Source organism: Chroicocephalus ridibundus, chromosome 4 (genome assembly GCF_963924245.1).
Source record: "Chroicocephalus ridibundus chromosome 4, bChrRid1.1, whole genome shotgun sequence".
NCBI lineage: Eukaryota > Metazoa > Chordata > Aves > Charadriiformes > Laridae > Chroicocephalus > Chroicocephalus ridibundus.
Window position 1 is genome coordinate 62,016,043 of NC_086287.1, and position 24,574 is coordinate 62,040,616.

Genomic DNA, 24,574 nt, shown 5'->3' on the forward strand with positions numbered 1-24,574 from the left:
CCCCTGAGGAACGTCACTTGTCACTGGCTTCCACTTGGACATTGAGCTGTTGACCGCAACCCTTTGAGTGTGGCCATCTAGCCAGTTCCTTATCCACCGAGTGGTCCATCCATCAAATCCATGCCTTTCCAATTTAGAGACCAGGATGTTGTGCAGGACAGCGTCAAACACTTTGCATAAGTCCAGGTAGATGATGTTGGTTGCTTTCCCCTTTTCTAGCAATGCTGTGGCAACATCGTAAAAGGCCACCAAATTTGTCAGGCACAGTTTGCCTCTAGTGAAGGTCTGTTGACTGTCACCAATCACCTCCTTATTTTCCATGTGCCTTAGCAGAGATTGCTGGAGGATTTGCTCCGTGATCTTGTCAGACACAGAGGTGAGACTGACCGGTCTGTAGTTCCCTGGGTCTTCCTTTCTTCCCTTTTTGAAAATGGGGGTTATGTTTACCCTTTCTCAGTCAGTGGGAACTTCACCACTGTGCCCGATGAAGCTGACTCACTGGCCGCAGCAGCTGCATTTCCTTCATGCTGCTCTTCATGTGGTCTTAGTTTGGGGTGTTTTATCTGTGACTCCCCAGTTCCTATCTCCTCAGGAGCCCCTGGCTCGTCCTCATAAAACTTTGAGTGTGCTGCAGCGTACCCGGCACATCTCGGAGCAACAGGTTGAGGGCCTTCGCTAGTGACCCATCCCTCAGACCTTGGAGTATCATCCCTTGTCACGAGCAAGCCAGGTAATACCCCCCTCTCCCAACACACCTAGTTTAAAACTCAGTCAATGAGCCCCGCTACCTCATGAGCAAACACCTTCTTCCCCCTTTCAGGAAAATGAGCCCCATCCGACGCCAACAAGCCTGGTGCCATGTAGGCCATCCCATTGTCGAAAAACCCAGCACTGGTGGTGACACCAGCCACGGAGCCATGTATTGACAGAATGCACACGTCTGTTTCTTTCGCAGTCCATGCCTGTAACTGGGAGAACGGAAGAAAAGATAACCTGCGCCCCAGACTCCCTTATTAACTGTCCCAAGGCCCTGAAGTCTCTCTTGGTTGTTCTTGGGCTATGTGTTGCCACCTCATCTTCACCCACGTGAAAGAGCAACAGCGGGTAGTACTGGGAGGGCCAAACCAGGCTGGGAAGTTTTCTTGTGACGTCCCTGACGTGGGCCCTGGGGAGGCAGCATGCTTCCCTATGAAAAGGGTCTGCCTGGCACATTGGGCCCTCTGTTCCCCTCAGAAGGGAGTCACCTACTACTACAACACACCTCTTCTTCCCTGTGGAGGCAGTTTTTAAACAGGGGGTAGGCCTTACTGGTCCCGGCATCTCTTCTGGTGTAGCCAGACCATCTTCCATACCATCCATGGTTTGGCCTACCTCCTTGAGAGCCTCACACCTATTGCACAGAGGCACCTAGTTTTAGGGGATGTGGGCAGAGAGGGGGTTCGCTTGCCACCTCTAGTACGGACTAGCCTCCATTCGCTAGCCTCCTTTTGGCCACTGCCTTCAGTCTGGCAGGGGGAAGGTACCAGATCTCCTTCCACTCAGGGTTTTTTTGGTGGCTCTTCTGGTTTTGTACTCAGGGAGTTCAGAGCCTGATTGCACCAATCAATTTCTTTCTCACTCTCCCTGATGCTCCTCAACCTTTCTGCTTCCTCTTAGCTCTGCCACCAGGCTGAGTAGATCATCCACCTGGTCGCACCCCACACAGCTGTCACCCCTTCTGCATCCATCAGCCCTGAGAGGTTGTGGCACTCCCTGCAGCCAGAGGCCTGGGTGGCTGCGTGCTTCCACGGGAGCTCTGTTTGTGTGGCTACGTCTGCTCTGGCAAGCACAGAAGACGCAGGAAGCTGCGTCTTTCGAGTAGAGCCCGTGGCCGAGCTCCGCTCCTCAGCTTCCCGCGCAAACTGCCGGACCACGCCCTGGCCGCCCGTCCTGGCCGCCGCGCTCCCTGGGGCCGCCTTGTACGGGGCTGGGGGCGCCTTGTACGGGGCTGGGGGCGCCGCCCTGTCAGCCGCCCTCGCGCCAGCTGCCGGCTCCCGGCGGGTCCCTGCCGCTGCCCGCGCTTGTCCCGGCCCCAGGAAACTCGGGAAAAGCCCCTTTTCTCCGCGATCGCCCGGCTCCACTGCGGCCGTGCCGGTACCGGAACTGTTCGTCTCGGCGAGCAGCCATTGGTGGCGGTTACGCCGCGTTTAAATCTGCCGCTGCCGGCCCCGCCCCCGCCCCGTCAGCCGCCCTCCCGGGTCAGCCAGCTGCCAGGGCTTTCTAATGTCGTGCTGAAAGAATCCACTTCAAAAGGGTGTTGGGTTTTTTTTCTCCTTTAAAATAATTATTGAGCTAACTTGGTGGAATATTTTTTTGTGGTTAGATACTCCGTTCAAGAAAGCCTTCAGACCCCATGGTTAACTCTGTGCAGGTGGTTACGTCCTACTGGCAAAGGAGTTTAAATGCGTAATCGTAGAGCTCATTCGTATACAGGGATGTAAGACCAGAAATCGTCTTTGAGCAACAGCCTGAAAGCTCAGGAGCGGCATTTGAAGTTACAGCGGATGTTCAGTGTGGCCTCACTTGAACGATACAGGCCCTTTTGTCTCGGGTATTCCAGGCACCTGGAAAAGGTGATGCTCTTCTACTGCACCAGCGTGCTGTGGGGCTTAGCCAACAAGTGCTTCTGAAGAAGTTTGTGATCCTTAATGGGTAATTAAAATATAGATGCAAAATAGACATTATCACTATTACCAAGCATGCATGCACCTTCCTGCAGTTGAGCTCCACCCTTTCACTTCCAAGATACGGTTCCATGCCTTTTCCTACACTGATCCAATTTTCCAGATCCTTTTTTCCCTTTCGCTTCTCATTCTGGCTTTTCCAAGCAGCTGGATTCCCCAGCAGCACCAGTTACTTCTGTGTTTCAGCTGCTCCCCCCAGGAGATGGGGGATGCGGAACAAGTGGCCTGGGAAGGTGCGAGCGGCACCCCCTACCCTGCCTGGTACTACACTAAAAATGGGCCCTTCAGACTCCCATCCTGTTGAAGGGAATGAGTCCTGCAAGCTGACTAATCTCGGGGAAAACTCTGGCCACATTCTGAAAGAACCGCTTGTTTTATTAATTACTAGGACTGCATCTCCTTTTGACAGAAATACAGCATGACCAAAAACAGTCCCTCGCAGAAGAAACCTTGCGAGGGCACAGGTGCGTTTATGTAGCTCTGGTACTGCCTGTCCGTGGGTGCTAGCTGCCTTTGGCAAGCTCTTTCACCTGTCCTGTTCTCACTCCTCATGCAATTTAGTTATTCCGTGTATCTCCCTCCCCATGTGCTGGAGGCCATCGTCAGACCTTTTGATCTGTTTAGACGCGCCTTTGTGCTGCTTTCTGCTGCTGTAGCACCACCACTCGTATAAACAAGAGCTATCCTCTACTGCATTGGTCTTTTGTTTTATTTTCATTAACGCTGTAGATTCCCAGAGAAGGGGGAGGAGAGAAATGAACCACTAGGTCAGTAATTCCATCCCTGAACATCACAGTAATGTGCCTTAAACCACACTTTCTTGTGGTTTGTCCCAAGTCATTTGCCAGGACCCAAATGATGGGGCTCCTGCAACTTCCCTTGGGAGATGATGCCACAGGAAAACAGAAAGGATTTTATTGATATTCAACAGACCTTTTCCTTTGTTAATTTAATGCCATTACTCCATGTTCCACCATAATCATTTTCTCCCCCTCCATGGCGCTTCCTTCTTCAAAACACTTCCAGACATTTATGTTCCTTTTTAATCATCTCTTAGTAAAGATTTTGCTTGTTTTTAGGGCTCTTCCCCCCTTGTATTCCGTCTGAATCCAGGCCCTCAGGGTCATACTCATCTTTTCATCCATAATTGAAAAGACAACCACTCTATACAGTAATGGGAGATTTTTTTTTCCTTTTCCTCCTCAACTCATGCAAGCTATACAGATTCTCACTCATCTCTTCAGGCTCTAAGACATATCGTACCACTGAATTTTAAGCAAAACTACCAGACAAGATCAATGAGCTATTCTGCTTTAAAATCTAGGGCATAAATTGGCCATCCCTTTGTACATATTTTTACCTTTCCAGCTCTTCAGTAAAATGTAGACCTATCCAACATCAAAAAGTAAAACTGAGCAGCTAGATTCTTCTTTTATTTGTAGCAGGGCTTCCCCTTTTAGTATAAAACAAAGGATGCCATTTGCACAGCAACATCTCAGAGCAGAATTCTAGCCCAGTGACTTTTACAAAAGGGGCCTTTTTCCTTTTTCACAAAAGGCAGCTGTTATTCCAAATCAGAGAAACAGCACAAGGCACATGCACCACTTACACTCCACTTGGACACCCTGAAATGACACACTGGGGACTGTAGCCTTGCAGAAGCACAGTGCGACATGCAGGAAAATTTTACCTAGGTGGTGGCACTGTCCTGTCAATACGGCCCCAAGGGATGGGTTCAGCATGGAGCTCCCTGGATAAACCACCAGTGGATCCACCATTTGGTAGGAGAGAATGCTAGTATGGTAAAGACAAAGAAAGAAAAGTTCACCCCAAAAAGCCTTTTCTGAAAGAAGTGTTTTTCCAAGTGGGAAAACATCCTTTCGTTCGGGTGCACTGTGATGTTAGCAAGGTTCAGCAGTAGCTGTCTGCTGGCTAAGGTAGTCAAACTGTACTGGATGTTTCACATTTGCTGTGGACTAAGAACATACACATTGCTACCATGGGTCAGGTGTAGATGGTGACTGCGGGCACAACAACGACTTGTCAGCCAGGCTGAGCCCTTGGTCTTAGAAGCAGTCAGATTTTGCGACGGTCTTGGTAACCTGTATAGTTGGGTACACAGCTCATTATAACTATTTGTGCGGACATACTTTTAAATAAGCATAGTAAGAATTACAGTAATGTGGTCATTGGTCAGTTGTAAATATCCACACAAAAAATGTAGCTCAAAGATAGGAAAACTGTATAGGGCAAAGGTATCATGACACCAATACTAACCAAATTAAAAAAAAAAAAAAGCAAAAAAAAAGCTTATCCAGTTGTTCTTTTTAAACTCCATCAAAACTCGATAAACATCAGTCATCTGCTGGGAAATGTTCTGCTTTGAGAATAAGCACTTAATTATCTGTTTACAGAATATCTACAGGTTTTGAAAGGGGAAGGAAGGGAGGAAGGAAGGAAGGGAGGAAGGGAGGAAGGAAGGAATCTCTTTTTTATTCTGAAAATCGCTTTCCTGCAGAGGTGGGGGGGATGCTCCACTTTGAATTTCCCAGCAACAAGTGATGCCACAGTGGGAGCCACATCCTGTGCTATTCTGTTTCCTGTGTGATGCAAAGTGACAGAGAAAACTAGCAATGAATCATCACACGTGTGTTAGCTGGGTGCTGCAGTGGGTGCCTGAGTTTTCACGAGCAAGCTTCTGGCTGCTGGCAGTCCCTTATGTAGGAAAACAAAAAGCAGGTATTTTATTTGTGTCTGTGGGCAGAGAGAAGGAACTCATTAGAATGTGACAAGTTTCTAGGCTGAGTGATACGGCACATGTAATCTCATTATCTCTGCTGGGGAATGGCAGGAGTATGCGTGTAAAACAAGATTTTATGTGTATAGTTCAGTCAGTGAGGACTAATGGATTGATAATGGGCTGTATGTTGCTGTTCAGATTTTGGCTTGCATCTACAGTGGGGGTACATTGGAGCACATCCACTGAAGCACACTGATTGATACTTAAGCTATACGTAAGCTGGTGAGTGTTTAGATTTATTTTCCATTCAGTGCATATCTTATTACACTGTTGTCTCTAAGTTTATCCATGCACATATTACAAATATAGCCAGATGTCCTCATGATTGTTTGCATTTCTCTGAAAAATGGATGGAAAGGTTCACAGGTTCAGAGGGAAAAAAAATGATTTGTTGGGGGGGATGATGATGGACTGCGTGACAGCTAAGGAAAAATGAAGCTGCTTTTATATGAGAGGGAAGGAAAGGCTCCATGTTTTACAGGAGAAGCCAAGAATTCCTGTGGGGCATCCCAGACTCAGGAGACCCTCCTTTAACAAGAAGGAAGATTTAAGAGAACCACAAGGCAAAGAAGGCAGGAATATGAGCTATATTGTCTTTTACCCTCTCGCTATATTTCTTGCCATGCCAAAGAAGTGATTTGCTTCTGTAATTATATGTCCCTGCAAGGACTCTATAAACACAGAATATCCATCATGTGGGAAGTCTGAAGAAAAGATAGAATAAACTATTGGTTCCTCCTGGGACCACTCAATCCTGAACCTGACTCCTTTTCCAGCTGTGTAGCAGACTAAGAACCTTTGCCCAGGACACATTGCTAAGTGTGTAGACAGTGCTACAGAAGGACAGAAAGACAGTGCTACAGGCCACTATGACCACAGAGAGTACAAGAGCACACAGGTCCACAGTTAAGTGTGAGCATCCAGCTGTGAAACCTTCCCATTTGGTGACTATCACAGATACCAAGATGCCATGGGAATCACAGTTTCTCTGCTGTTTCCAAGGAAAGAGAAGCTAGATCTCTGTCACAAGCTACAACTTTGAGCTGAAAACAGATAAATGAAAATCAGAGCTCTTAAGCAGCATAGGTAGTTCTGCTAAATTTGACGTGAAGCAGCCACAGTTGTGCGTGTCAGAGAAATACAACCAAAACTGTGAGAGGCTGGCTCATGACTGGCCAGGAACAGCCTTACAAGTGTGCAGAAACTTGGCTTTTCATAGACACCAGTTAGTGCAAAACACACTAAAAGCTGATCAGAGAGACATTGCCCACCCTTGGGAGAACAGATGTGACAGCCGGCAGGGAGAGCAGGAGCCCATCCCTCAAAAGCCCGTTCCCACACAAACACGTACCTTTCACTGCTTTTTGAGTGCCTCATCTGCGTCATATGTGTGGGAGGTTTCTCTGCCGGCAGTCACGGGCCCACTGTACACCCAGAGGGGAGAAGATTTCTCCTTGAGCGGCAGAGAAGAGAGATGGGGAGGGCAGGGTGCTGGCAGAGACCACTCAGCACTTTACAGCTCGTTGACCTGTGTGCAGCAGCTCAAGCTGGATAAGGAGTTGGGAGGACAGTGAAACCCACCCTCCATATTCTTTCTTGAACACCCTGCACGCTCCAGGTATGCTTATTTCTCAATTTAGATGTTGCAAATAGTGATATCAGGCAGGCTGACAGAGCTATGTTAGTCATCACAGACAATCCCATCAAGGCACGGCAGAGAGGAGCTGAATCATCTCCAGTCGCAGACATCCATAGATATGTCATGGTTTTTGTCTGTCTGCCAGAATGTGCCATTATAGGCTGGAAAATCCGCAGTGCTAATGTTGTCGTTCTGTTTTGCTGCTTTTCCTCCTGTACCTTTTATTTTGCTTTATAGCTTTACATGACATAGTATAAAGCATTCACATTTTTTACAACAACAACAACAACAAAATCTTCCTTTGGATCAATAGCAAGTGTAGTATCCAATTGATATTCTTGGCAGCAGAGCAAATAAGCAAGTGTGTGCAGTCAGAATGTGTCGACAGCCTCGGTAGCTGTGAGGTTTCTCCTGTAGGTGGAAGCTCCTTTATCTGCTCCTTACAAAATGCATGGGCACTAATTTCAGGAGGCATTCCCCAAAGGCTGAGATACAGTCCAAAAAGGAGGATATACTGGGGAATGAGGGAGGTAATGGTTATGTTTTGATCCCTTCAAAATATTTGTTTGCAACCACAGGCATTGAGTCCCCTGCACCTGTGGTGGGGGAATTGTCTGCCACCCCTTGACTCGTTTTCCCTCGCTGTGCAGGGACCTCCCCATCAGGTCTCCCTGCTGTGTGTGAGACTCCCACAGCGGCCTGCAGCCCAGAGCCTTGTCCGACCTCCCATGTTGTCCTCCATACATCTCACAGTTGGTTGATCCTTTGGGATTATTCATGCTTCAGAATGCTCCCCATGTTTTTGGGGGACAGAGGTGCGCTGTGCTCAGAGGATGGTTTTCTGTGAGATTTCTTTCAGTGTGGCCCATCCACAGGCTCCTGCTGATGGAAGTTGTACTGACACACTGAGGCATTATTTCTCTATAAGCCACCTCTTTTCTCATCCAGTGCCTTACCTGGAGCTTGAAATATCCACCAGCAAACCAAACTGTATCAGACTCCTGTGCGAAAGCAATGGGATTAATCATACATAAAAGATTTAAAAAAAACTAATTTCAGAGCAAGACAATGGATGAGCTGTGTTAAAAATAGACCAATTCATAGTCTTACTGTTCACTATCTTCCACCTAGTGTCTTGTTGTCTTCTGCTTTGATTCTTCTCATACCCTGTGCTTCCTCCGCAGCTGGCTCCTGGCTGTGCTGCTGAAGGTGAGGTAGCTCTAACTTCTGCTGTTAACAAGCTCTGCGGTACGGAACCCCATTTCTATCTGCCGAAATCTGTCAGTTTTGTCGTGGCATATGTATTATGCTACCTAGCACAGCTGACATGGTATCTTGGATTGTGATGTGAGTTCATAACTTATTTTCTTTGGTAATTTCAGTGGTGTTTTCACTGAAAAAGTCTTCCATTATCAGCTCTTGAAAAGTAATAAATCCTGCATTTGCATTTTAGCAATCAAAAGTCACTCTGAATTGCAAAATGAGCAAGCCGTTCAGAGATGTTTGTTTTCCAATGAAACTTAAAATTATTTGTAATTATTTTTATTATGTCATTAATGTGAAAATATAATTCCTTATTAATCCCTTAAAACAGATTGCACAGCTCATGAATGTCTCCTTGGCTTCACGTGACTGTTCATCAGAAACAAAAACTAGGTGGCCTAAGACCACTTCCAGGGTGTGACAGAGAGAAAAAGACTTCACTGAGAGGTTCAAATTAACAATTGATTTGGACTTCACTCACAGGTCCGATACGCCACTATTGCAAGTTCTTATGGATACAATGGAAGAATGCACTATTGCAATTTAAGGAAAAAACAAAACCAATTCACAGAATACACTATTACCACCTAACAAGTGATCCCGAAAAGTACAACACAAACCACCAGCATGCTAGATAGGAATACCTTAAACAAGTGCACAAATCACAATCTTAGAGCATGCTAGACATCATACGTATATTATTAAATCACTTACCCTCTCTCTCAGGTAAAGCCACTCAATCCCAGGAAGTTACCTTGCACAGCGTCCTGGACAAGGGGGGGAAGAATCTCCTACAGGCCAGCTGTATCTTTGGAAGATTCCCCCTTTTGCTCCCCAAAATTTTGGACTTAAATATCCTGTTTCAGGACTGTGCTTGAATGGATTACACTGTCTGGGATGGTTATCTCCGCAGGTTTGATGGCCCCTCAGATAGCAATGATATCACATACTTGCTGAATAGTGGTGGGACCGTGACTCAGGGCATTTTGTTTGCTAAAGGCACCATTCGGGTTTCGGTTCTGGTTTTGGTTCTTATTATAATGCAGTGTTGACACCATCCCGGGCTGAGCCATTTCCACAGCTCCCCCCAAGTTATCTCTGCATGGATAGGGACCAATAAGTGTCTGCCAAGGTGAGATGGAGCTGAGTCGAATGACAGCTCCCTGCGTCTCACCTTTTGTGTTCTGAAACCGGTTTGGCCAGGTGCTCCCATTCACAGGGCCAAGTGAGTACCCAGAAAATATCAGAAAAAATTCTGTCCCCTTTGCCTCTATTTGGCCTTCTTTGGCACAAGAGGCTCCCTTAGACTGGAATTGGCTATTCTGGGGCCTGAATCAGGGTGAGCAGTGAGGGACCTGATGTTCAGGCTCTGTCCAGTGCCCTCCCATGTGTGTTGTAGAGGAAACTGGATTCTACCCCTGCACTAAACTTCATTTGTGGATTGTAATGATGTCCATCAGGTTTGTTCTTTGAACATGAGAAACGGTGTAAGAGAATAAGTGCTCTGGAGCGTCAGGAATCCAAAACCAGGCATTTAGCCCCCGTCCCTCCCTGTCTGAATTCCTCACTAGTGAAATAGGGTTAATATTCCTTCACCTCCTAAGGATGTTATGGAAGTGTAACATGAGACAGAGCTGTGGTGTGGAGCAGTCCAGAAAAGCCCAGAAGGAAAGCGGCAGTTCTGTGGGCAGACGCAACCCAAACAGTGGTCAGTGAGTATGGCTGGGGCCAAACCCTGGAGAGTGGTAAGTGGGAGGAAATAATGAATTTCTTTCCTTTCTGTGACTATGACCGCTCTTTTATACTGAGTGAGGCAGGAAAAAATAGTATGAGGTCATTCAATTAAGGACACCATCGTAAGAGGAGCAAATTAATATTGTGCAAGCAGTGTTGCTGGAAAGCAGATAAAGGAAGATGTGAAATGACAGTGCCATGTGCTGACCGAGTGCTTTCAGCCATCCCTCCGAGGAAAGGGTGGTAAATATAGGAGCTATATTTGTGTTTTTCTGTAGGATGAAGCATGCTTCTACTAGCCGCTATATTTGGTATCTCAAGCAAAATTAGTGAGGAAAAATCTGTATCTGTGAATAACTCCAATATTTGGAAACCTGACAGGATCTAAGCATGAACCACATGTCAAACTACTCAACAAGATCAGGACTTTCACAGTTACACTTACGCCTAGCCAACATACAAAATGCAAAAAATCCTGGAGACATCTAAAAGTCTTTATACCTCCCTACAAATGCAGACATAATTGTGAGAACTGGAAAATGTTTTTTTTTGTGTGATTATTTCACCTGAGTTTCCTCAAACTGCAATACTATATTAATAAACTAACTAACTTGGTCACCTTTCTTCTTTAGGCTCACTGTTTCTTTTCAGTCACCGTAGCGTAGATTCTCTGACATCTGCAGGATCTTTCTCTGCGTGGAACGACACACAACACAGCTGATTGTTCTTATGACTCTTGCAAAGGTGGCATATCTTTTTAGACATCAAGTTTAGTTGAAATTGATCACAGGCTCCAAATTAACAGGGCATGAGCTGCAAACTGCCTGGCAGACACAAAATCCCAGTATAACACCTGTTTTCTTAAGACACAAGGCTCATTGATTTTGATGAGAAAATGAATAAAACATGGAAGAAGAAGAGAGCAGGAAATGGACATAGCTGAGGATGGAGATCTCATCCTAAAGGAAGCCATGTGAAAACCTGATATTAAAAGAAATTGGGTACATACTAAATTCATCCCTCTTCAACCTGCTCTGCTCAGTTCCTCATAAATGTCTTCATGACCCAGACCTCTGTCATTCTTAATAGGGAAGGCTTAACACCCTCAAGAGGGGGAAGAAGAGGGAAACCTTTCTCTGCCTCATTACCTTCTTATATATAAACCTGTCAACCCAGGGAGCCCAGAACTGAGCTTGTGACTCAAACCTAGAGCCCACGCTGTGAGAGCATCATGTTTATCATGGATGTGAAGCTGACTGAGATTTTTATTAAACTAAAAAGCAAACCAATGAAAAACATTTAACAGAAAAGAGCCATGCTGTATGAAGGGCTTGCTTAACACAAATTGATCTTGCTATTGATAGCCATTATCTGTGGTTCATTTAGATAGGTGCAAGGAATACTGGGCTTTCCGAACCATCATGGGATTATAATTTTTGGCCTCTAAAATTAATCCTAAAAATAAGTTGAAAATATTTTCATAACATGTTTCATTCTAGTTCTTGTATCAACAAAATTACGTGTTTCACTTTCCATTCCTACCTGTTAAACTTTCTTCTTTCTGCCCACTGGATAGCTGCAAATGTAGCAAAAAAGAATGTTTTAATGTCGCCTTAAAAAGGAGCCATACTTTGATCTTGCTTTCTGAAAATCAAAACATGTGACTCCAATGAATTAGTTCTGGTCTTCGTAGGGCATAGGGTAACTTTGCAGTTTTGTATAAGCCTCAATTGGTAGCACAATGAGTACGGGCAGGGCAATTGTTGGGCCAACAGGTGTGTAGGATAAAAGCTGGGGGGGAGATGTGTGAGCATCAGGACTGAAGCCATAAACATTCACTGAGGAAAAGCTGGACTTGAATGGCTGGAGTGATACCTGCTCTACTTTTCTGGCATTTCAAGAGGTTCTTGACCCTCCCCTATTCCCTTTCCCTGCTTTCTGTTTTTGATCACCTCAGTCTTGCTAAATCTGGAATTAGCTATTCAGATGTCCATGCTGTGAAGAACTGAATCCCTGGTATGAATTTGGGAACAATAATCTTTATGAAGAAAGAACAGTTTTTCCCTATGTGTTTTTAGCTGTGCTGACAAGGCAGAGTCAACAACCCTTTGCTGGACCTTGAAGAGGAGAGTATTCACCCATAGTGTCAGTCTATATTGATTTCAAGCCCCTTCTACTCCTTGATGAAAGTTCAAGGCAGAATGGCAGAAATGCTGTTCAACCTTCACTCTTCTCATTCTCACTCACTGTTCCCACCTCCCAGCCAGGCTGGGCAACACGACTGTGTTAGATGTTTCCTTACAGCTGCCCAATCTCAGCACATTGAGTACCAGCAGCCATGGTGGAAATTCAGCTGCTATCACCTAGGCTGTCTCCTAGCCATGAGAATGTAACCGTGTGGGAGCTTAAAGCTTCGGATATGCTGCTGCAGTAGGCAAGGAAGCATAACTTTTTTCAGCAGTCTGGTAGACTTGGGCTGTTTCAGGTAAAGATAATACAAGGGGTTAAATGCAATGGTTCCCGTCCTCAGCTGCCCATCCTGCATGACTCCATCCTTTGCTTGGAAGAACCCACCTAACGCTGCAAGGATGGATGAGGTGCTCATGCAGCAGCTGCTGACTAGCTGTAGGTAACTGCTTGCAATGTGTTTATTGAATAATTTAAGGTTAGTATCAGTTTTCCTTCTTAGGCTAGGCTGAAAACTACCGAAGATCAGGACTGCTATGCCTGCAAGGTCCCTGCAGTGGTGGGAGGACTCGCAGCTGTCTCTGCTGCGGATACCCAAAGCCATCCCCAAACAAAGCCCTCAGCTTTTGGTTACCACGCAAACCATATCATTTTCGGAAGACAGCTGCTCTGGTACCTCTGAAAAAACATTTATAAACTAGATTTCGCCAGACTGAGGTATGGCAAACCCAGCAAACCCCTTGGGAAATGTTGCCTCAAGCAGCTAGATGTACAAACCATTTCTGAATATCATTGAACTGTCGATGTTATTGCTGAGCATATGAGTCAAATATGCTCAGTGTGTCAAAAATGAGCTAGGAAAGTGCTGTAGTTGCTGTTTATGCCAAAGGCTCCTTCAGTTGACAGCTTTAGATATCTTAAAAGCATAAACATTTTAGCAGACAACAAGTTGCATTTCCTAAACTCACAGCTTTTTGAAATTATGGAAAATAAACCCATAAAATACTTATGTATAATTCTCCTCCCTCACATTCACTTTAAAGCACTTTAGCAAAGTAACTCTTCCCCATTGTGTTAATAAGAAAAGAACTTGTTTGCAAATTGTACACTGAAATTTAAGTTACTGGGAGTAGCAACAGGTTTGTAGTGACAGGTCACTTTAGATTGGAGTTTAATTTATGAAGATTGCTTTACCTGAGGCTATGGTAATCTATGCCTTTGGAGTAATTCACCCTCTGCCTCATTTCGAATGCAGTCAAAGACTGTCGTATTTCACTATGACAATGTAATCACAGATCCACATTAAAAAGTCATTATTGTTTAGAATCCAGCTTGGTTTGAAAAACACTTACTATAAAATTCAACAGCCTTTGTAAATTACCCAAAGGTTTACTCAAGAATACAAGGTGCAGTGATTTAAATCTGGAACTTACTACTTTATTGATTATATGGGATTTTTAGGTCACTGCATTTACGGGAAATGATTAGTGAGTAATCAAAGTAATAAAGTCCTTGGTGTTGGTTCATAAATAATTATGAATTGAATTTTCTTTATCAAGTATTAGATAAAAAACTAAGGTAGCCATAAGATATCTCCTATTTAACTTTTTTTCCTACAGTATTCTAAAAATCAACAATGACAAAACCAACCATAAGCATAATTTTCTGATTTCTATCTCTCTTGCTTTTTTTAAACTAGAAGCAATGTACTCTCACAGAAATATCTGCTGCACTTTTCAGCCTAAAGTTTTGCACTGAACCCAGAACTTAGCTCCCCTTTCTTTATAATTCGATGCTTACTTTTCTTGCACTGTTAAAACATGTCACAGATTCAATCTATTTCGTGATGTATTAAAACCTGGATTTATATTCTAAGTAACATTCAGCCATTTACCCATCACTGTACATATGGTGATTATTGAACTCTACTTATCTTTATATTGTTCAAGAATCTTCTTCTTCATAGTTTTTTTTTTCCCCTGCAAATTGAGAGAGTTTTAGCCCTGACTATTTTGCAAGAGTTTAAAACCGTAATAAAAACAAATGATGCAATGAACCAATTAAAATTGTTGTATATATATTTTTTTAATTAGACATTTATGAGCTGTGAATTGGATCAGATATTCCCAATGCACATGACATGCTGACATATAATAGCTGCTTTTGGGATGGCAGGTTAGCATTTTATGAATGCAAATAGAGGTAGGTTTTCTTTTTTAATTAACTTTAGGAATAATTCTTTTCTCTCTATTTACAATACAGGTAGACACTTCAGTGTAGCTTACTCTGAAGGTTTGAAAGCATTAGATTCAGTAGCGGTTGCGTTCAGATTTCAATAGAGCCACCTTATGTAAAAAGCATTTCATATATGTCTTGGACTCTAGGAAAATGTGAATATTAAAAAGCTTGTTTACACAAGATAGGTTCATTACCATGCTAGTGTCTGAACATGCACAAGAACAAATTCTTGCTGGTAAATGAAATCATGTGGACACTGTTGTGCCTCCTGCCTGAAGGAAATACTTCCAGATTGAAAAACCCTTCTGTCCTCCACCTTTTTTTTTAATGCTGTGACTAAACTGGTCTTTGGACAGTTTTTTCTCTCAGACCTTGTTCTCAGAGGTGCTCTGTCCCTGTCCCAGTGACATTAAGGATTTTCACTTCTGCACTGTGAGGTAGTTCAACTTTTAGTGCCTTCCAGCTTTATGCGCCTCACACAAACAGGTGATCTCCAGTGCTTCAGGCAGTGGCATCAGACATACCAACATGGAGATTACCAGCAATATGTTCTTCTGAAGGGTCAGCTTCTATGCACTGTCTTCATGGCATGTGGTACAAATGCAATACATCTTACAGACCATACTGCCTTAGACGGCTTAGGGGAGGTTATGCGTCCTGGCGGACGTGATGCTAGGTCTGGTCCTGCTCCTACCCTCTCTGGATGCTTTGGGAAATCCACTTTCTTTGCCTGTTTTCTATTTGGAATAAAGCCCACATTGTTTAAAGTTTTATATTCCTCACAGTTTGCTGAATAATTGGGAAGTTATCATCTAAAGAGGAATTAGACTGTCAAGTATTAATGGTGACTGCAGCCATGGCTCTGAAGGAAGTGGTTGGCTCTTTTTATGCGTTTTAGTCAAAGCATCACAAATAAAATGTAATTAATAGCTGTTTGTGAACTGGAAGAAATAAAATGCATACAGAATCACAGAATTGCCTAAGTTGGAAGGGACCTTGCAGATCATCTAGTCCAACCGTCAACCTAACACTGACAAAAGCCATCACTAAACCATATTGCTAAGGTAGACTATGTCTACCCGTCTTTTAAATACCTCCAGGGATGGTGCCTCAACCACTTCCCTGGGCAGCCTGTTCCAATGCTGAATAACCCTTTCAGTGTAAACATTTTTCTCAATATCCAATCTAAACCTCCTCTGTGCGCAACCTGAGGCCATATGCTCTTGTCCTATCGCCTGTTACTTGGGAGAAGAGACCGACCCCCACCTGGCTACAACCTCCTTTCAGGTAGTTGTAGCGAGTGATAAGGTCTCCCCTCAGCCTCCTTTTCTCCAGGCTGAACACCCCCAGCTCCTGCAGCCGCTCCTCACCAGACCCCTCACCAGCTTCATTGCCCTTCTCTGCACCCGCTCCAGCACCTCGATGTCTTTTTTGTGGTGAGGGGCCCAGAACTGGACACAGTACTTGAGGTGGGGCTTAACAGTGCCGAATACAGGGGGACGGCCACTGCCCTAGTCCTGCTCACCACACTAAACGTGTGCTTAAAAGTTATCAGAAATTGTAGACACTTAAACTAACAAAACTAACAATTACTGCAAGACTCCAGTGAAGACAGAGTGATTGATGATATCTAAATAATTAATTTCAATGTGCAATTCTGAAAAGAGTTAATTAAAGAGGAACAGTGACTTTAATCAGCGCCAACAAGCTGTTATTGAGTCCAACAAAATAACAACAACAATAATAAACAACCATTGCAACTTTCTCTCATGGACCCACAAACATGTGCTAGAGCAGAGAAGCTTAGCACTGCCCTGCTGAGCTTTGGCCTTTGTGTAAATCTTTCTCTTGAAAACCAGGCAGCAGCGAGGGGCTTCAGAGGAGCTGTGCTGCATTTCCCCCCGCCGGGGCAGGGCTGCCGTGGGGCTGGCTGAGCCACGTGGCCCGCAATGCAGGGGGTGCGCTGCCCTTCAGGGGACTCCCTCTGAGCTCTTGTAGGGACATCACCCTAAAAGACAAGTTCTCATCCTCTGCAGCCAGACTTTAGAGTAGAAAAGTGCAATCAAATGAACAAGCAGCTGAAACGACCCTTCTGACTTGGAGGTAGCGATTTTAATAAGGAGAGGCTTTATTATCTTTCCTGATATTTAGTTCATTCTCAGTGTACAAGCATCCTACTTGATTTGAGCAGAAACCTACTCTAATCGTGCTTCATATTAAATCTACATGTATAATTCTAAAAGGGTTAATAATGAGGAATAGTTATTTTAATCAATGATAACAAATCAGTATGGAGTCCAACAAGACAACAGATCCAAAGCACTTTTTGAAGACCAGTTTCCCAACAAATAAGAAATTAAATCCATGAGTTACAGCTCTAAATTATTCTTGTATGAATTACATGAAAACAGGCTCTTTAACACAAAGGGCAGCATGCGTTCTTCCCACTGAACGTGAAATCATTCTTTCAAATAAATGGTATTCTCACTGGGTTGGAAGCAGTGGACATTCCAGTGGCCAATCTTGGAAAAGATTGCCTTTTAAAACTGTTCCTATCAAATAATCTCCTTAAGTTGTGATAAGGCTAATCCTGAGCCTGAACCTTCCAAAACCTAGCAGGACTGGGCTCTGAAAGCGGATTGTGTAAGCAGGTAAGTTGCATTCCTGTGGGAGCTGTGGCGAGAAGGTAAATAATCCTCCTCAGTACAGTTTGCAATAAAATAAGGTACCGCTGAGAGACGTGACAAGCCTGCAGTTTGAAGAGGTGGTAGCTAATATCTTATTAGCATAATTAGCCAATGGTGCTTTCTTTATGGATATCAGTTTCTAATTGAGGTACAGCTGTTCAGCACAAGTCCTAGCTCGACTAGAACATGCCATCTGATTGAGAGGGACTGGGGCTTTTATTCCTACAGTAATGCCACCCTGGGTAAACACCTAATTGACAGGACAAATTAACTGGAAGAGGGAAAAAGTCTGTGTTTATCTAGCCGTTTCTGTGCTATTGCTGTGATAACAACTTCTCCCAATAACAAATCCAATCACAGGAGTAGGCAGGGGGACCAGGGAGAAGGCGAATGTAGTTTCAGACCAATACAAAAACTGACTACAATAGATACACGTTGCTGCAAAGAATAAAAATACTGGACGAACATTCAGTGACTGCTAACGCTGCTCTTGTTCTTGATTTTATTTGACACTAAGCTACTGGGGTTATTACAGCTTTCCCTGTTGTCCTCGCACACTCCCACCTGCCGCTGCAGGCTATTCATCGCCACTGATATGATTCACAATCCCTTCGGCTGCCACTTGCTTGGACAAAAACCCAATCAATTCGAACCAGCAATAACCTATTGTGATTTAAGGGCATGGATGTCCAGGCTCTGTGTTACCGGGTGATGCATTAGGACATCTTTGCATACCCAGCCAGGTATAGATTAAAACGTGATGAAGCGGAGCCGGGTGAGGGTTATACTGACTTTATGCTGATGTAACAACCTCCTGGCTTGGGAACAACTGCAGGATTGACCCACGGGGGACGTGGGGATGTGTCGGTCTCAAAGGGCCCCAATGGAATCCACGACCAAAGGATCAGGCATATTTGTTTCACAGTTGCCATATAAATGGCTACTTTCAGTGTTCATATTAGAGGGGAGCTAAGAGTTCCCAAGGCATAGCAAAGCAGGTAATTATGTGCCAGTCTTTCCTCTGTCATTGATTACTACTTTATTTTCTGCACTATTTTTGTGTATTTTGTACTCCCCAGACTTTTCTGCTCCTTGAATAATATAATGCTTACATCAGTTTTAATGAATGTTAAATACCTGTCATGTACATAGGATGCAAAACTTTCACGTGGCTTATGATTGGATTGATTGATACTCATTTCTGGTTTCTCCCTTTAAAAATAATAATAAAAAATACATTTAAGAGTCCTTTGACACACGATGTTGATAACATTTCATGAATGCCTGCCTGGGCATAAGGTTACATGCAATGGACAGGATTAGTTCCAGCATTCGTTCATCCAAATCTCAGGAACGATAGCTTAAACAGTTAGGTCAACAGTCTGGGCGTGTGCTTTGGCATGAGTTAATGTTCATTTGGGCCTTATCTAAAAGGAGCCAGGTGTTAGTCTAAATTGGCAAAATACTGCTTAATCCCATTGATTTAGATAGCTTATTTTCCTTTCTTTCCCACAAAAGGAAAAGATGAATGAATTCAAACTACGGAGATGATCAACTATTCAGACAGAGGCTTTTGGACAGATTTAGCTAGACCACTTCTTGTACATCTCAATAAGAGCATGGGGTGGTTTAGCTTCTGTGTTTGCTCTGCACTGGGCTCTTATGTCATCCCACTCATCTATATTGAACATTTATAGGAATGAAAAAATAAAGAAAATATCCTAAGATGAATGATTAGAAAAATCTCCCCTTTCCTTCACACACGAGCAACACAGCGGGAATTAAAGTGACACATGCAAAAGAGATGAAAGGCCAGCGAGAGGTCCTTTCCCAGCGCTCTTCTCTGATGGATTGCTTTCTATGAAGCGACCTTGGTTTTTCTTCCGACTTGGTGCTCAGTGACTCAAGATTTCCTAAGAATTTGATTCAACCATTGCCAAATGTAGTTGTCTCTGGGAAAGAAAGTAGCAACTATTTCTGCAGTATCGGCAGAATATATATGCAAGAAACAAAAAAAAATCTGTAGACAGGAAAGAAAAAGACCTCCTAATTCTATTAAAACAGTGAAGGCATTTAAAACCGTAAGATAAACGGAGTGGGGCCGAGTCATCTCCTGATGCTGCGTCCCACTGATGCACTAGCCTTTCTGATGTTACCTCTCTGTAACAGGCTACAGCTCATGAGACCTCCACTTACAAATAATCACGCTAGAATGGCACGGTCTCCTCTAAAGCCTCAACCCCAGAAATGCTTGCACATTTGTTTAATTCCCTAACCATTGAAAATTCTCAGTGCAGCCAGATTGCACAGATGCAGTTAAAGAAGCAGCAGATTAAGGGTTAAAGCACTGGTCAGACCTGGTCGCTGTTGGCTTGTGAGAGAAGTTCAAGAGGCTACAGGTGAAATGAGGTGCATCAGAAAGTAAAATATACAGCATTTCTGACTATCTTGAACTGTCTTCTGGTAACAGCTATCAGGAAAATAAAAAGTGAAAGATCACACTTTTCCTCCTTTGACTATTTCTAAGCCAAAATTTATCAGTTTTAATTAGTGATATAAAAATGCAAAAATAAAAAAAAAATCAACTGGCAACGTTCTTCATTGAAAAATAGCCAGGGAAAGTCCCTGAGAGCTATTAATTAAGTTTCTAAATATGTGAACACCCACACATACCTAAGGGGAGTGGAGAAAGCAGTTTCCTGCCAGCTTTAGCTTCAATTCATTTTCCCATTTTGCACCTACAAGTTTGCCAGCATAAATATTTCCTGGGGTCATTCAGTCAGCAAAAAGTAAAAATGGCAGCAGTTGGTTGTCAGTCAAATCACACCCATGTTTTCTTACTTGTCTTCACAAACATTTCTGGCATTTCCAGCAATTCAGAGGCACGTGTTTTGGATTGCTTTTGCTGCTATATGTTGAAAATTTACACAACATACAGAGATTTCTTGGGTCAAATCTTCAACATACACCTCCTCTGAAAGCCAGTATGAAAAAAGTACGAAACCAGACCGACCGCTGGCTTGAACCAATGCTGTACTTCCTATTGTTTTTCTCTTAATGAGATTAGTGCTGATAACTCCCATGGCATGTTAATAATTTACCTACCCAGGCTGAGGCTCTCAGCTTTTGCCCTCCTGAGAAGCACTGGGATGAAAAGGTTATATCCTGGCTGCACGTTGCTAGTCACGCAAAACCATGTTTTGGACAGAAGGTAGCGATAGCACCAAAACTGGTGTTGTGCCCTGCCCACCCCCGGGAGGGAGAGGGCTGGGGGCACTTCTCAGCCTGAATTCTCGCTTCTCTTGCCTCAGAATGTGTTGTGAAGGGGGCTAATTGCACTAATCACAGACTCAATGCGTGTTAGTCAATACAGATTGCTGTGATGTCTTATTAAAGCCAAGCTTTCCGACTGGGGCAAACACACTCTCCTGCATCTAAAAGGTGGAAATTCTTTATAACTCTCCCTGCATTTGCTTTTCATTTTCATTCTAACTACAGGTTAAGTAGTAATGATCTGGGCATCAGGCATTTCCTGAGGATTGATGATAGACTGACAGGCATTTATGTCCAGAGGTGTAGCCAAGGGTGCCATTAGTCCCAGCTGGTCATTAATCCCCGAGAATGCCCTGTGCTGAGGTTGCTATTCCTATTATTAGATGAAAATGAGAGCAAACACAGGAGTATGGATTTTTTTTTTTTTTCTAATGGGTGATGCCGTTATGATTGGAATGTGTAGGGTGCTTCTAGGAATTAATGACTTACACATTAGGTAGTCTGATTGCCTGAATTATCTGCACACTGCATGAAGCAGATTACAATATTTAAAACATTTTAAACTTTTTTTTACTTCTTCATTAAAAAAAGCCCGTGCCAAGCTAACACAGCTTTTCAAAACTGGAATTCCCAACTAAGCCTGCGTGTAACCTGTTCTCTAATTTCACAAGTTGAAAAATACATAGAAGAAAAATAGTTTCAGAAGCAGCATGTAGACGTGAAGTTCCTCACTGGACCTGACACCCATGATGAGGGGTACTCTGGTAAAAGCCTGAGAGCTCCCCAAAGTTAAAACCTTGAATCGGGGAGCCCTGATTATGAGGGCCCTGGTTTTCTATAGGCCTGTTGGAGTTAACTCCCTGTTAGTTAGAGAGTCCCAGAATAATGGGACCAAAAAAAAGTAGCAGAATGCCTAGGAAGAAGCCTGGAGTTAGCCACAGGGAACACGATGCATGGGAAGCTGCTGCCTCTCTCTGGATGTAGGACACTACACACAACCGCCCATGAAGATTCCTTGGCGCTCTCTGCTAGGAAGTCTCTCCTGAAAAAGGCTATCTTCACCCATTCTTGTTATAGCTGTGTGGAGCTTACCCTCTTAAACCAGATGTTGTGGTGATGCTAAAACTACATCTGTTTTATTCTATAAATAACCACTGATTAAAACAACAACAACAAAAAAAGAGATCCTGAGAACTGGGAGAGAAGGCATGGTTAAATTCTCCCTTGATAAATTATGGCTGGATAGTAAATGAAGATTTCTCGTCTTTGAAGGTCTTGAATGGCATTAGGGGCAGAGAGGCAAACAGCAGAGCTAATTTTAAGGTATGCTTCATGGCTTCTTCAAAGGAGGTATGTGGCATCATCATGTGCAAAACCAGGGAACTGGACACCAGAGTACAGGAGCCTAAGAAGAGCAGTACTGTTCAGATGAAGGGTTCACGTAGCCCTCTGTCCTTTCTCCACTGGGTCCAAAATCTAACCTCTAACGAACAGTAAGAACATGGGCTGCTCTTTCCTGTTACCTTTCAGCCTCAAGCTATTGTCAGCTCCTGGGACTTCCAGAGCTTGAAATGCTCTGTCTGTGGAGTAACTCCAAACAAAGCTCTCTTCCAAGTACTTTTTTGCATCCACAGTGACTTCTAGCAAGGACTCCCATGTATCTATCACTGACTTCATGAAGAACCACATGTTGTTGTTTACTTTGACCCTGGCTCTCAGTAACTTCATTTGATGGCCACTAGTACAGAAAGGGGCGGTGACCTGGCAGTCTCTCTACAGCTTTTCCAGCCTACTCAGGCTTTTCTAGACCTCTCATGTTCCTCAAACCATCTCTTTTCCAGGAGGAAAAGTTCTACCCCAACTGAGCATTTCTTGTAAGGATATCCATGAATAACCTTGAACAATTTTATCTGACTACTTTGAAACTTGTCCAGGGTCAGCCTGTGAAAAGGAATAAAACTTCAGAGTTGGATTCTGCCGCTCTTATGTATCAAACTTGAAAGTGAAATCAATGGAACTGCTTCTAAATTAAGAGTGGCAGAAACTTCTGCTTACAAAGCAAGATACGTGTTACCACTCATTTGTTCTGGTCTGGTAATGTGGCAGGGACTACTTCTAAGGTGTAGATGAATTGCAATGGTTAGGGACCCATATAAAATCTGCTGTCTCCCAAAGACATACTTCAGGTGGACAGCATCACGAATTTTGATCTTTTAAGTTTTAATAGCCAGTTCTACAAAAACTGGTCATGTAAAATGAGATTCCAAGCCAAGTTTTCCAACATTGTTCTGTCCTTTTTTAAATTTCATTTTGGTACCTTAATCTTTTGAAATTTGCCAGTGTGCCTGAAATGAATTTATCTGACTTGGAAATCTGAAGTGCCTTTTTTCCCCCCAGACTATTCCTAATGTGGTGAAGCAGAGTACAGCAATATTTTAGGTAGAAATAATCTATGTTTGAAAAGTTATTTGGCTTCTTTCAGTCCAAATCTTGGTAGTGAATCTAAACTGAAGCATTGCATGACTCAGCCTAACTTATTTTGAGTCCATATTAGTGCTGTATCATAATAATAATAATAATAATAATAATAATAATAATAATAATAATAATAATAATAATAATAATAATAATAATAATAATAATAATAATAATAATAATAATATACCAATAATCTATCCACACCCTTTTTTGAATTAATCTTGTCTACAAGCTATTTGACCCTGCAAACAGATCAATTTGCCTGTGTATAGAAATAGGAATCTTCTTCCCTCCCTAACGTGTGTTTTACTCTTTGGAGAACAGAGCCCTCAAGAAGCAGGTACAAACAAATATAATTTTCTCAGTCTCCCACCAAAAGACTTATTAGTGGAAAGGGGGTTGTGTCTACTAATTAGTACCACGATGCAGAGAATAACGAAGGTATGCATGTTGAAGGCTCTTCCGTCAGCGTGGGGAGCTCTGCTTTCTGTTGTCAGTGAAAACAGGCCAGGAAATCCCTTTGGTTGGGTTTCCAGTGGCTTTGGGTTTTGACGTGAAGCACTCAAATAGTGAACAGCGCAGGCAGGTTCCTACCAGGAAAGTGAAAAACCTGCCTTCCGGGGCACCGCTGCACTTCATTGGAAGGGCAGTTGTCAGTGTGCAAATATTGGTGACTGAGAACTGCTTCGGGGGGGGGGGGAGTGTGGAAGGGAGGATTTTGCTGTGGATTTTTCTTGGGTTGCTTTTCCCATATGGTACATAGCCTTGTTCCGTAATTTGCTAGATTTGGTTTTCCGTGAGTGAGTCGCGCTCTCAGGTCTGGCTTGTTATGCATGTCATGCCTGATGGCAACTTGGGGAATCCCATTAGAGGAGAGCAGGCTCGTGGACATTTTTCACATATCCATCGATTGATGGGATTGCTGGATCATTTAAAATGCTGATCTAATGAGAGGTGTGACGATGCTCCTTACAATACCTGACTTTCAGCCAACAAAATGAAAATTATGACCTTATCCTGGAAGGCTCTGTGATAAATCCCAGATCAGTGAGAAGAAGCTACAGCTGGCTACACCTTTTTATTCCAGGCCTATAAATGGACACAACACAACAACCTTAAGTCAAATATTTGCTGTTACACTCTCTCACTAATGAAGTAGAGCCTCACCCAAAGCAATTGGCTTGTATTGATTTACACCCAGCTGGTTGCCTGGCCCATCACGTTCACTCTCTGTGAAATCTGTTCCACTGTCTTCTTTCAATTTATTTCTCCTCCGTTACATCAGTGTTTTGCAACCATATGTATTTCTTACCCTGAATATGATTATTAAACTCAAATCAGGGATCATGATGTGCCATTCAAAGGCTTAAAATGATCAAACGCTCATAATCAAACAGAAGATGGAGAAAAAAGAGATAACCGGCAGGTGAACTGAGAGGTAAAATTGCAGAGCAGGGCTGTTCCCAGAACTCGGTGGTGCTCCTGTCTCCTCCCCCCTCTTCAGAGGACACAGAAATTTGGTGCATTACCAAAGCTGCACAGTTTCTCTCCA

General features: G+C 43.5%; 1 long non-coding RNA gene across 1 annotated transcript in view; it reads left to right on the plus strand.

The window, feature by feature from the left end:
• The first annotated feature begins 6,966 nt into the window (after nucleotides 1-6,966).
• LOC134515167 (uncharacterized) overlaps nucleotides 6,967-24,574 on the plus strand; it is a 58,258-nt gene continuing 40,650 nt past the window's right edge. Inside the window, exon 1 of the long non-coding RNA XR_010070893.1 lies at nucleotides 6,967-7,141. This is a non-coding gene — a long non-coding RNA (uncharacterized LOC134515167). The remainder of the gene's footprint in view (nucleotides 7,142-24,574) is intronic.